Consider the following 13,083-nt stretch of genomic DNA (forward strand, 5'->3'; position numbering starts at 1 on the left):
TGGCTCTAGAACATGAATACTAGTACACACTTTTCCGAAAATGCTGCCTTTTTCAGTAGGCCAATCTTCACTGTGTAGTTTTTTACTGTCCATGAGGGTAAACACAGGCAGTGAAATCACAAATAGTACTGATCTTTACTTTCTCCACAGATACTCATTCAGTCAGGAAAACACTTTCAACCACAAAGCCATGTAAATGACCATTAAGAATACTTCAAAGATGCCACCTACCTTAGTTGATTCATACTAAATGCATTGCTCCATGGGCAATATTTGTGGAAAAATTTAAAATTATATATATATATATAGTTTGCATATTTTAAAACAATTATTTGTGTGTGTGTATGTGTGTGTGTGTGTGTGTGTGTGTGTGCGTGTGTGCGTGTGTGTGTGTGTATGCACTATAGATATTCAGGTACCTGAGGAGACTAGAAGGAAGTGTCTGAAACTCTGAAACTGTGGCTACAGTTGGTTGGGAGCTGCCTTCTGTGGGTTCTGAAAACTGAACCCAGGTCCTGTCTGCAAGCTCAGCCAAAGCTCTTACCTGCTGACGTCTCTCCAGCCACTGCCTGCACTCTCTAAGCATTGGACGTGCTCAAATAATCCAGTAGCTGCCTTATTTAATAATTACATTTACTTTGTATAGTTAGACGACTAGAAGATAAATCTGTTCAAAGAAGCCAACAGAATAAAGCAATAAGAGTCTGTCAAAGAGTGACGTGTCTTTCGTGTACCAATAGCCAACTCAGGGTTAGAGAGGTGGATCAGTGATAAAGAGCAGTGACTATTTATCCAGAGGACCTATAATTGATTCTCAGTACCCACTTGGTGGCTCACAATGGTTTGTAGTTTCAGTTACAGGGGCATTCGACTTTCCTCTCATCTCTATGGTCACGTGGTACAAGCACATTCAGGCAAACATTCATACACATAAAATGCAATGAAATATGATGATGATGATAAATTAAATGGTCAGTCAGTGTAGGTCAGATGGCTTGGTGGGTAGTATTTATTGCATAAACATCCAGATACCCATCCATGACATAAAAACTCGGTTCTGTAATCCTAAGGCTCAGGGCTAGAGGTGGAAGGATGTCTGAAGACTCCCAGCCAGACAACCTAGTGCGAGCAGTGAACTCTAGGGTCAAGTGGGAAATGATAGAGTAGACATCAAATGCTCACATCTGGCCTCCACATACACAAGCACAGACACATGCACCATCACAAACACAAATGCACCACATGTGTATGCACACGCACACACACACACACACACACACACACACACTTTAAAATAAAAATTCTACAAATAAGCAGCCAATTCACATGTATTTTGATCATATTACCCAATTTGCATGTGTTCATAAGAGGCTTCAAAATGTACCATTAGAAAGTTATGATCAAACAGATTTTTATACACAGAAGGAAAACTACCTAAATATTTTCATTAGCAAGTGAATGTTTCAAGTGAGCCACTTTTAAATAGTTTACCGCACTTGATATCTTAAAATATTGTTTAATAAGTAATAATGTAGGGATATTTTTCAATACCAATAATTAACTATTCAAGTCCCTAATCAGTACTCCTTGGGAGCTATAACTAAATATGCACATAAATTTAAACCTCATTCTAAATTTTCAAATATTGAGTATGGCTTCATGCTAAACTATATGAGAAAGTAGCTATTATTATTCCCACTTTCTAGATGAGAACAACTGAGACCTAGAGATGTGGTTATTTCTCCAGGTCGCACATTCAATTTTCAGTGAGAGAGAGCCAAGATCTTGACCCAAATGGCTCGTGTTCAAAAGAATGTTACTATCCACCATGACTTAGGGCAGCTTTCTTCTTTAGTTAAAATAGTAGAGAACACTTTGTTCCTCAAATAAAAAATACTTGAAAAGACCCTCTGATTTGCTATTACACAACTATTCTAGCCTCAGCCTCTGGTCCTCCCTCAACCTATGACACATACGCTGGCAGAAATGAGTGCCTTTCCAGCAGCCATGCCTTCTCTGTCCTACTATATTATGTTTCTTGAGAGAGTAGCAGGCAAGAGGAGCATCCCCGCTCTAGTGTGTCCTCCACCCTTCCCTTCACAGCAGCCACAGTGGGGACTGCAATCCTTCCTAACTAATGCTGTGGTTTTGAGGGGGTTGGAGGTGAGAAGGCCAGGATGAGACACTAGCTCTCTTCCACTTACCGACTGGATTGCCTTAAGCAATTCATTCCATTCCTCTGTGCTTTAGGGCCCTTCTCTAAATGATGAGAATGGCAATTCCAACCTTATAAAGTTATTATATGCAGTCTCTCCCAGGACAATAGTACAAATGAAGACCCATATACCATATGTCTAAATATTTAAAAGTTATAAATCAAGCCAACAAACTGTTAAATAAAATGTTGTATGTTACCTCTGACAAATATACCTTTACACTGATGAAATAAGAGGCGTTGTGTGGAAACCTGTGTTTTTCATATGACCAAAAGTTGGCAAATATCACAGAGCAGCCTTTGTTGACTAGGATTGGAGATGAATAATAAAATAAAAAGGCTAGAATGAAAGGATTATGCATGTTTCATAAAAAAACAGTTACTTTTTAAAAACACAAGATTTTCCATCATTTCCTAAGGATTTGACCTGTGGCCTCACATACACTAGGCCAGTGCTATACCACTGAGCTGTATCCTTTCTAACTTACTTTTTATTGATCATAATCATGTAGAGTAATGGTTCTCGACGTTTCTAGTGTTGCAATTCTTTAATACAGTCCAACATACTGTAATTTTGCTACCGTTATGGATTTTAATGTAAATATCTGATGTACGGAATATCTTCTATGCAACCTCTGCAGATTAAGAAACACTGATACAGAGAATTCTTAAGTTAAAGTAAACACAACATTCTAATACATTTTATCATTGCCAATCATCAAACTTATACATCAAAATTATGTAACAGAAATGAATTTTTATCCCACTTATTATTTCATTATGGTGAAATGTTCAAAATCTACTTTTCTAGCTTTTTAAAAGCTAGAATCCATCAACGTTTCCTGTCCCATCTCCTTACTAGTGCTCCCCGCATCTGGAAAGTATTATTCTTTTCTCAGCTTCTTTAACATTAACATTTTTAAATCTACCATATGAGTGACATCACACAGTATTTATGCCTAAGTTGTTTCACTTTGTGTAATGACCTCTAATGCAATGATCACTTACATTGTCAAAAATGACAGCATTCTACCTTTATAAAGACTGAATAATATCCAATTCTGTGTCTGTAGCAGATTCAGCCCTTACCCATTTGTCAACGATTCTATTTCTTTAGCCACAGTGAGAATGCTGCAAAAACATGAACACAGATGTTCCCGGGACATACTAATTTCATTTCTTCTGGATATATATCCAGAAATTGGATTTGTAGATTATATGAGGGTCTATCTTTAACTCTTGCAACCTCCCTAATGGCTCCAATGATAACACTAAGTATGCCATCTCCCTTCTCTGAATCTTCCTCAGAATTCAACTTTTTCTAACCAGAATGGGCTGAGAGCTCATAGTGGTTTTGATTGACTTTGACCAGATGATTAGTGATGCTGGGCATTTTCTCATCAGTTGCCAACTACTTACATATTTTATGTAAATGTAACTTTCATTCAAAAGATGTGATCGTTGTCGGAGACAGAGGCTTGCGGCTGAATAAGTTTATCCTTTCTAGTCCATTCTAAACTCTGGCTGGCTGGTTCAACTCAGCTGTTATGACTCAAACCCATTTCGAAGCTAACTGATTCAAACTGGCATCAAACTAACTCTGGCAATCTGTTCTAATCTTCTGGCTTCTTCTCATCCTCTGGCTTGTTCTGACTTTACCTGCAACCCGTCTCTGTAAAACTGTCCTGATAAAACTGCCTCATATATATAAAATCTTCATCTGACTTGTCACTCTATCTGCCCCTCAATTAGATGTCACTTTCAAACCTGTCTTCCTTCTTCTACAAACTAACCTTATCTCCATTGTTTGGATTACAGGAGAGTACTACGTGTGTGTCTATATTCCAGGCAGAAGGACGAAAAGTGAATCATTCATCTGGAACGCAGACCTGAAAGTTCTTTGGGTGGGATTGCTTGCCAGGGCAGTCACGTTGCTGGATTATAATTCCTTTACATCTTTGTTTGGGAAATGTTGAATTAGGCATGTGTTCATTTCTCAGTTCGACTATGTGTAGGATTTTTTAAAAGTTCTTTCTATGCCTTGGTTATTAACTTCCGTCAGATGAAGAGGTGACAAACACTGTCCTCCGTTCTGCTGGTTGCCCCTCATTCATCCATGTTTTGCTGCACAGAGGTACCTTTGGTACACATACTCTAACCTTTAAGTGTTCACTATATTCCTGTGCTCTTGATATCTGGTCCAGAAATCCCTCCATAACTTCAGCGTCAGAGATATTCTATGTGGGCCTCTATGTATTCAAGTCTATTCCGAGTTTGGTTTTGTACATTGTAAGACAGGGAAGTCTAGTTTAATTTTTTTACGTGTATTTGTAATTTTTCTGTTATTAGTTATTGAAGAGACTGGCCTTTCTCAAGTATGTTTTCTTAACACCTTTATTGAAAGTCACTTTGCTACAAATGAAGGAGTTTAGTTTTAGGCTTCTTATTCTCTCCCGTTGTAGAAATAAACACTTGGCTTGTTCTGTCACAGCATCTCGGTGTTTGCCAAGCAAATGGCCATCTCTATGTTCCCATCCTCATCTTGCCATGTTCTCTCTGGTGTATACCAGTGAGATGACCCATGCTCTGAGACAGGAACTCTCAGAGCCTTTATTCCCATGCTTGGCCATCATTCGCCATAGAATCGCACTACCTCCATGTTCTACACAGGATCATCAGTGAGATCACAGATTTTTCAGGAGGAAAATGGACTTCAGCTACCCATCCTTAAAACTTCATGAGGAATTGTGGCGTTTGAATCAGGAGTAAAAGAAGACCGGGATTCAATCCCTGCCATGTGCTTTCAATAGAGAGAGGGAAGAGTCAAAGAAATTCTAATAAAGAAAAATTCATGGAGAAAAAAAGGAAACAAAATGTGAGGTCGTTGTTCTATCTAAGTCTTAAACTTTACACGGGTAAAAGTTTAAAATTCCCTCATCAAGCTATAATTCTAACTGAATATTGAATATTCTATACTAGGACTTGAGTCTTGAATACAAAACACTTTTATTCATTAATCATATTATTTTCAAGTTGTTTTAAATAATCTTAATTTAAAATTATATGTATATATAATTATATATCAAGATTATAAATCATCTTAATTAAAATTGGAACTCTTGGTCTATATTTCCTATAATGTTTTACATTTTTCTCTAACCTTAGACATACAGAAAATGTCACATGACCTAGAAAAACCCTTTTGGTTAAAGTGAGCACTAGATAAATAACACAGAGAAGTGTCTCAATCTTTCATCAATTATATTTGAAGATTTCATTCCAATTCAACTGAAACAGTAATAAACTTTGACTATACCAAAAAATAAAGTGACTTTAAATCCATTAGTCACATTAAAGCAACCAAGACAAATACTAGTACAAACTAGGCAGAAACACAAGAGAAGAAACAAAAGGGAGGCAAATTTGTAGTGCACAGCAAGATCGAATGCCAGTTAAACTCCATGCCTGTGCAGGCCAGTGTCTTTGTTAGGGTCACTGCTCAGGTCCCACTGCCCTGGGTCTACACAAATGCTGTCAGTGTAGAAGCTGCTTGCTATCACTTTAGAAAACACAGAGAGCATACTCAGAAGCACATGTTCTATGTGTTAGGCTTTGAACAATTAAAACATACTCTAGAGACATCCAAGACTGGAAATAAACATAAGCAGGCATGCTTTCTGACATAGATTTGATTTTTAAGACTTTTATAGAGTGTGTTTGCTGTCTCTAACACCCTTTTCTTATAATAGAAGCTTCAGTGAGAGAGCTTGTTTTAGGAATTGCAACTTCCCTCTGGAATGAATGGCAACTCCTTATTTGGCTAATGTAAGTACCCTGTGACAGCAGAGCCACCAACACTCCTGCTTTGTGCTCTGTGGAGACCTGGTTTTCAGGAAGGAGAGGGTAATGGCTTTAATAGCTCTCATCTCCTTCAGAGGTGGCAGGTGCGAAATCAAATACATTAAAATGGTTTACAATTTTTATTTCTTGAAGATATGCTTATTGTTATATTTTATGCTATGATTTCTGGATATTGTTCCTTGCCTTTTAAAGTTTAAACAAAATAAAGAAGAAACTGTATTTTACAGCCTCTCGATTTCATCAGGACCGACAACATGCCTTCCCTTCATTCCCATTCATTCCTGAGAGTCTTCAGAGTACAGTTTGTGCTCTGCTTGATTCAACACAGATTTAGTCTTTCTACATTTCACTTAGCAAAATGTTTAAGTGGTACAGTTTTTCAAAATTCTGCCAAGTTCATAAAATAATGGTAAATTAAGCATAATGTTGCAATGCAACCAAAGTCTACTTAAAAAGGAAGACTGATCCCAGAGTATTTGAAAATAGTGGCTGTTGTTTTATTCTCCTGTCTGGTTAAAATACTGTTAATATACCTGCAATTTGCTGTCTTCTAAAGGTAATGGCAGAATAATAACATGTGGCATTTAGGTCTCTATTATAAGCAACTAAAAGGCACAGAAAACAAGTTTCCATTTATCCTCTGTTCTGGAAAGATAGCCAATCTTTTGTTTCCTAAGTGCTGGTCCCAAGGGGAATTGGCATGTAAAGCAGAAGCTGACAAACAAGAGACTTGAAATGTTTGAGGATGCGTGAAAGAAGAGAAACAAGATCTGAGGAAGCAAGTAAAAGTCTGACTCCAAAGAGTAGGACTGTAATAGACAGATAGAAGGAGAGACAGACAGACAGACAGATGATACATACATACATACACACATACATACATACATACATACATGATAAGGATATGGATGATAAACACACGGATGTATGGGGGCACAGATGTGTGGCAGATAAAATATGAGATGTTATCTGGATGCTTTCTAGATGAAGCACAGCACACTTCAAGTGACAACTCATCTGAAACTCCTCCCCTCCCCAACACAAACCACAGCGACAACGCAGCACTTCTATGCTCTCCACTGAATGGTGCCCTGGGGGCTGAGGCCACAGCCGCTGTTCAGCATCACAGAAGAGGAGCAGACTGAATACCCCCACCCCAGGAAAGGATGCCAAATTTCAAAGTGGGATTTCTGCTGAATGTATACTATTTTGCACCACAGTGAAACCCAAACATCTAACTGAAATCAGTCAGTGTAGGCTGGGCGTCACCCTAATTCAAAAACAAGTGAACTGGAATGAGAAGCATTCAAAACTGGAGGACTCCCTTATATGGGCAGAATTGCTTGGAAGAAAATAATGCTCCTTCAAAAGGATACATTTCCCAGAAGAAGACAGTATTGTACAGCATGCCAGCCTATGGGTAAAAATTACATATTTACTTGGAAAACTACATTAGTATTATCCATCTAACTCCTAGATGAAACATGCAGCTCAAGAGGAATGTGCTAAACACAAGTCTGAATTGCTGGAAATACTCTCACAAGCTTTTGCACAGTGAACACCTCTGCTGTCCTCTCTTCTAGCATTTCCTTATTTCCAAACAATAACCAATAATTGCCCTCATTTACCTATTTTAACTGGATTGATAAAGGAAGAGTCTACCTGAATCAATGTTTACAAATCCTCTAGTTAGTTATTGGAGAATAGCATACAAGGTACTGTGATCATATTCAGTCCCCCCTCTCCTCCCCAAACTCCTTCCATCGCCATCCTTTTCCTATCCACTCAACTTCGTGTCCTTTTTGTCTTTAACCTGTCTAGTCCAACTCTCATGACCATGTACTCGTGGGTATATAGCCTCCTTTTAGAGCATGATCAACCTACTTGGGGCTGTAGACGTAAAGAAAACAGACTCTTCTTTTCAAAGCAGCAATCAATTGTCAAAAGCTCCTCTGTCAGGGGCAGGACTTCAAGCCTACGTCCCCTTTTGATATTGAGGTTTTGCATTGCTTGAACTTGCATGGATCTTCTGTATTCGGTCACAATCACTGTGAGTTCATATGTACGATTGCCCTACTATAGCCAGAGAACACTGCTCCCTTGTAGTCATCCACCTCCTCCGGAATTACCATCTTTCTACCCTTTTCTTGTCTCTATGCCTGAGTCTTGGGCAGAAAGGTTGTGATATAGGTGTCCCATTGAGGTCAGAGCATTCCGATGTCCTTGCTCTGTGAACCTTAACCAGTTGTAGGTGTCCATGTTAATTGCCATCTACTGCAAAGAGAAACTTAACTGTTGAGTGTTGAGAGATGGCCTAGGAGCAATGTCACTAGCAGTCAGTTTAATACTGTGTTGTTGGTTACATCTATCACGTTCATGCCACTGGGTATGTCTTGCCACACTGGTCATTATTGCAGCTCTCAAGGTTCTCATCTGGATAGAGCGATGATTCCCTTTTTACCCTGACAGCATGCATAGCATCTTCCAGCACTAGGAACGCTAGCAAGTACAATGAAGTGTCCAGATAAATGGTTTAATTTCTTCACTTATAGAACTCAAGTGTGAGTTATCTTTAGCAATGGTATCTTACCATAAAATGTAGAGCAAATCCAGGGGCATTGCCAATGTCCTGTAATGTTTGGCAATCTGAGAAAACTCACCAGCTAAAACTCCAACAAAAGTAACTTATTCCTGGCAATTTGATTATTAGGCTGTGGTTTCTAGTCATGACTTTGTTACCCATTATATGGTAAATCAACTTAAACTCCTTTCATATGTGTGTATGTATATACTTTAGGAAGCCTCAAGAGTAATAGGCAATTATTTTATCTTTATTATTCTAAGAGAGTAAAAATTTCTTTTTTATTAACGTTTCTTCATCCTTGAAAGAAAGAAAGAAAGAAAGAAAGAAAGAAAGAAAGAAAAGAAGGAAGGAAGAAAGGAAGGAAGAAAGGAAGGAAGAAAGAAAGAAAGAGAAGGACCAAATATAAACAGAAAAAACAAACAACAACAAAATGGAGAGAAAGGAAATGTCCCTGTGGACACGCCCACAGGCCAGCTGAATGAAGGCTGTTCTTCAGTTGACAACTGAAGCTGACTAGGGTGGTGTGTATTCTACTGTGCTTTTCAGTTTTTAAAAAATTCGGTGATCATTTCAGCTATCTAAGCTCCATCAGTCAATGCTGCCCTTTTCCTTGGATCAGTAAGTACAAATAAACAGCAGAGGGATTTTACTCAACAGACCTGCTTTAAAGTTATGGCCCATATCAACAAAACCAACTATGGTGCTGTTGTCCTTCCAAATGGATCTCACTTATAAATACATATGGTTTTTCTCATAACTCTCCAACTTTTTAGACAAATTTTGTACCATAAATTCTCAATAAAATGAAAGAAAACACGTGGTGATTTATTACACATCCTCAGGCTACGTTGTGTGTGTTGTATATTATACCACGATCGTAGCTTGAATAAAATAATTAAATTGAAGCTGAACTACTTATATAACCTTATCAACTCACCACGAAGTCGGTGAATATATTTTCAAACAGAATCTGATTTCAATTTTTAATGTGGGTTTTTTAAAGCTGAGAGTGACAAGGGACAACATTAAATGTCTATTCAGACTGTCTTTTTCCCGTATTTCCCCTCTACCCTAAGGCAGAGAGAGAGGGAGCCCATTTCACGATTTCTACAATGCTAAGAGCTTAAAGGATTTCAGGAATTTCAAACCACATCTCTAACCTCGCTGCTGCACAACTTTCAAATGCCAGCTTATGTGTTAATTTCGTACGTTAAATTTACACAAAAGTATTGCGTGGAACCTAGAACTTAAAAGTTCCTCATTGGCATATGGAAAATCTCAAAAAGTGTTGAATAAACAGAAAAGATTTCAAGCACTTAATTAAATTGACTGTCGAGAGCTCTCTAAGTTATAAGGTTGTCATTACATCCTTTTTACTTAAAAGATATTCTTCTAGCAGTAAGATCCGATGTGTTTGAAGCCTCCTTCACCCTCTCCAAGTGAAGGTTATAAAGAAATATGAAGGATGTATTTTATTGCTAATCCTTGTGTGAAGACAGTCTATTTAGAAAATACATGGAAATTATAAAATACGTTTGCTTTGTTGCAAAAAACTGCTTGCTGAACTCGTCCCTGAATTGAAATGTAGAAATCGTATTTTTAAATAGTAGCAGTTTATCAGTACATAACTGGATGTGTCTTTATGCAGCCCCAGCAGGTATAGATGGCATCATTACAAAGGACCGGAAAGTGGGGAAAGGGGGCACCAGGCTTTCAGGATATTTATCCTCTAGAAGGAAAATATGAGTTGGGAAAATAGTCTCCATAAGTGCTTACCAGGGGCTGTTCAGTGTGATCATTTTGTAGATAGCTTCCTCCTATTAGGAGGGTTAGGCAGGTGCTTGCCATGTGATATAACATCACAAATCAGAGAAAGAAAGACGAACTTTAACACTCCTATCTATTCTTGGGGATCCTCAGAAATTATGTTAAATATATCTCAATTTAATAGCCAACCATTCCAATGCACCCAAAAGATAAAAGTGAGAAAAATATCTCCCACTTTAATCAGCTCAGTACTAAAAACTGGCAAGATTTCAAAGTCACTCACTTTATTTATAGGGCCTCAAGTACATAAATGTGAAAAATAATGATAATTTCATCTTTTCATCCAAATCATGTATTCCATACAGAAGCTTTCAGATTGGCCCTTATAAAATGGGGCTTTTAAAAAGGTCTGGGTAGAAAAATGTATTCAGGAAGAGAACTATTCTTCAAAGTCAAGGCTTACACCATATTAGTCACACTGTGCAATGATAAAAATGGAACTTTCTTGACCATGTCCTTCAGTGCTGTCACAGAAGTCCCTTTTGTTGGGAGGATTTTTCCTGGTATAAAGGCTGTTTGATTATGTTTGCAGCTGTATATTACAGCCAGGAAGAGGAATCTTTGGGAACCAAAACTTACGGATCCAGAAGGTAGTTGGACAACATACACAATTTAGAAATGAAAGACAGAAAAGCAAATAAAAAATCAGTAATGGGTGTTTTAAAGAGATATGCATTATCAGAAGTACTTAATACAAAATACAGAAATACACTAAAAGGGGTAATATTTAAAGTCACCAAAAGTCAAAGCTGGGAGCATCCAGGAATCTAGCATTAATGTCTTGAAGGTATTACAAGATCTGTGCAATTGATCTGAGTCCCGAGGGAAACTCGGCGACTGGCTCACTGTGTATGCTTCCTCTCTCCATATTGCGACTCTGCCTTTTAGCTTTCTGGATGATGTCTGCCTTCTAGCCAGCCAAAAGGGGAAATGAACACACGGAAATCATGAACACTAAGCCAAAATTGTACATATTATTTTCCTCTGATTCCCATTGCCCAGAATACAGTCATGTGGCCACACCTAACTATAAGGGGACCTGGGAAATGTTACTTAGCTTTCTGTTTTAAGTGAATAAAATACTTGTATTGTTAAATAGAATAACTTCTACAGATCTATATTAAGAATAACTGATCACACTGCTCTCCTATTCATGCCCAAACAGTATATATATTCTTACTTCTAGACAGATAGAATCCAATAAATATCATCTAAAAATAAGACATTTATCTTAAAAGCCATAAGACTGAGATGACAGAAGAACACATGAAAATAAATTTCCCATAATTGAAGCTTATAAGAAAGCACAAAAGAGACACACAGCTCACATAGTAGAAAAATACTTTGTAATATGAACCAGTATAATGCTACCCCAAGAGGGAGCTCTCCTAGCCTTTTGGTTCATTTTTCCCCTCTTCTTGGAAAGCCTGTATAGCAATCACACACACACACACACACACACACACACACACACACACACACACACACACACACATACACACATATACACACATATACACACACATTCACAGACACACATACATATACACAAGCACACATACACACACACACACACACACACACACACTTAAAGCCCTTTGTGAGACAAAGACTCAGTATATATGTCTTGCGGACTTGGAACTTACCAGACAAACCAAGCTGGTCTCAAACACATTGGTCTCTAACCTCTGCCTCCTGAGGGCTAAGATTATAGGTATGACACTGTGCCTGTCTTAACACATTTCCAGAACTTTTATCCATGGCCATCTCTATTTTATAAGAAAGAATATTAATACCGATATTTTCAGGGAGAATTTAAAGTACAAATACTGAGTTATTATTTTCAGTGATATGGAAGCAATATGAGATTGGTAGGTGGAAACCAAGATTAGCTATCTGCAGAAGCCGAGACACAAGAAAATGGACACTAGTGTTATGTAATGGCATATAATACTAACATTCGTATTAAACCATCTCCTATACAAACATCAGGAAGTAACAAGCCCCACAGCTGTGAAATCTCATAGGATAGCTGCTGACAGTGCTATAGAGTCGATTACATAATTTTAGAGTATTAATCTCAGTGTTCCACTACTATCTTAAGGCCCAAAGCGAAATGAGGGACTATTTTTCCAGAAAAAAATTCTTATTTACTGTGGCTGTCAAGCTGACACTCAGTGAATAGAAATCAAGCAGAACATTTGGTCAAATAGCTTGCTGAATTGAAATACAATTTAAAGGATAGCCTCACCAACTTCTTGCATAAAACTAAGAAGACCATCTAATAAAAGTAGCATGCTAGCAGTTAAAGTAGTTGATATCTTGGAGGATTCAGCACTCAACGTGGTTCAGAAGCCTCCAAGTAACCCTGCACACTCCCTCCTACCAGCCCCTTACCAGGTCTTCATGTTGGGAGTAACAAGAGTCTCTTCTCCCTCCATAGAGACTTCCTGAGTTCCTCAAAGATCTTCTATTGGCTTTTGTCCAGAGAGGTATTTTATAAGTTTGTACCAATTCTGCTAACTGCTGACATCTTTAAATCTCTACCTATTTCCAGATCCCACCATATCCAATAGCCAAACACAAAATAAAACTA

Source organism: Rattus norvegicus, chromosome 9 (genome assembly GCF_021556685.1).
Source record: "Rattus norvegicus strain SHRSP/BbbUtx chromosome 9, alternate assembly SHRSP_T2T, whole genome shotgun sequence".
Classification (NCBI taxonomy): domain Eukaryota; kingdom Metazoa; phylum Chordata; class Mammalia; order Rodentia; family Muridae; genus Rattus; species Rattus norvegicus.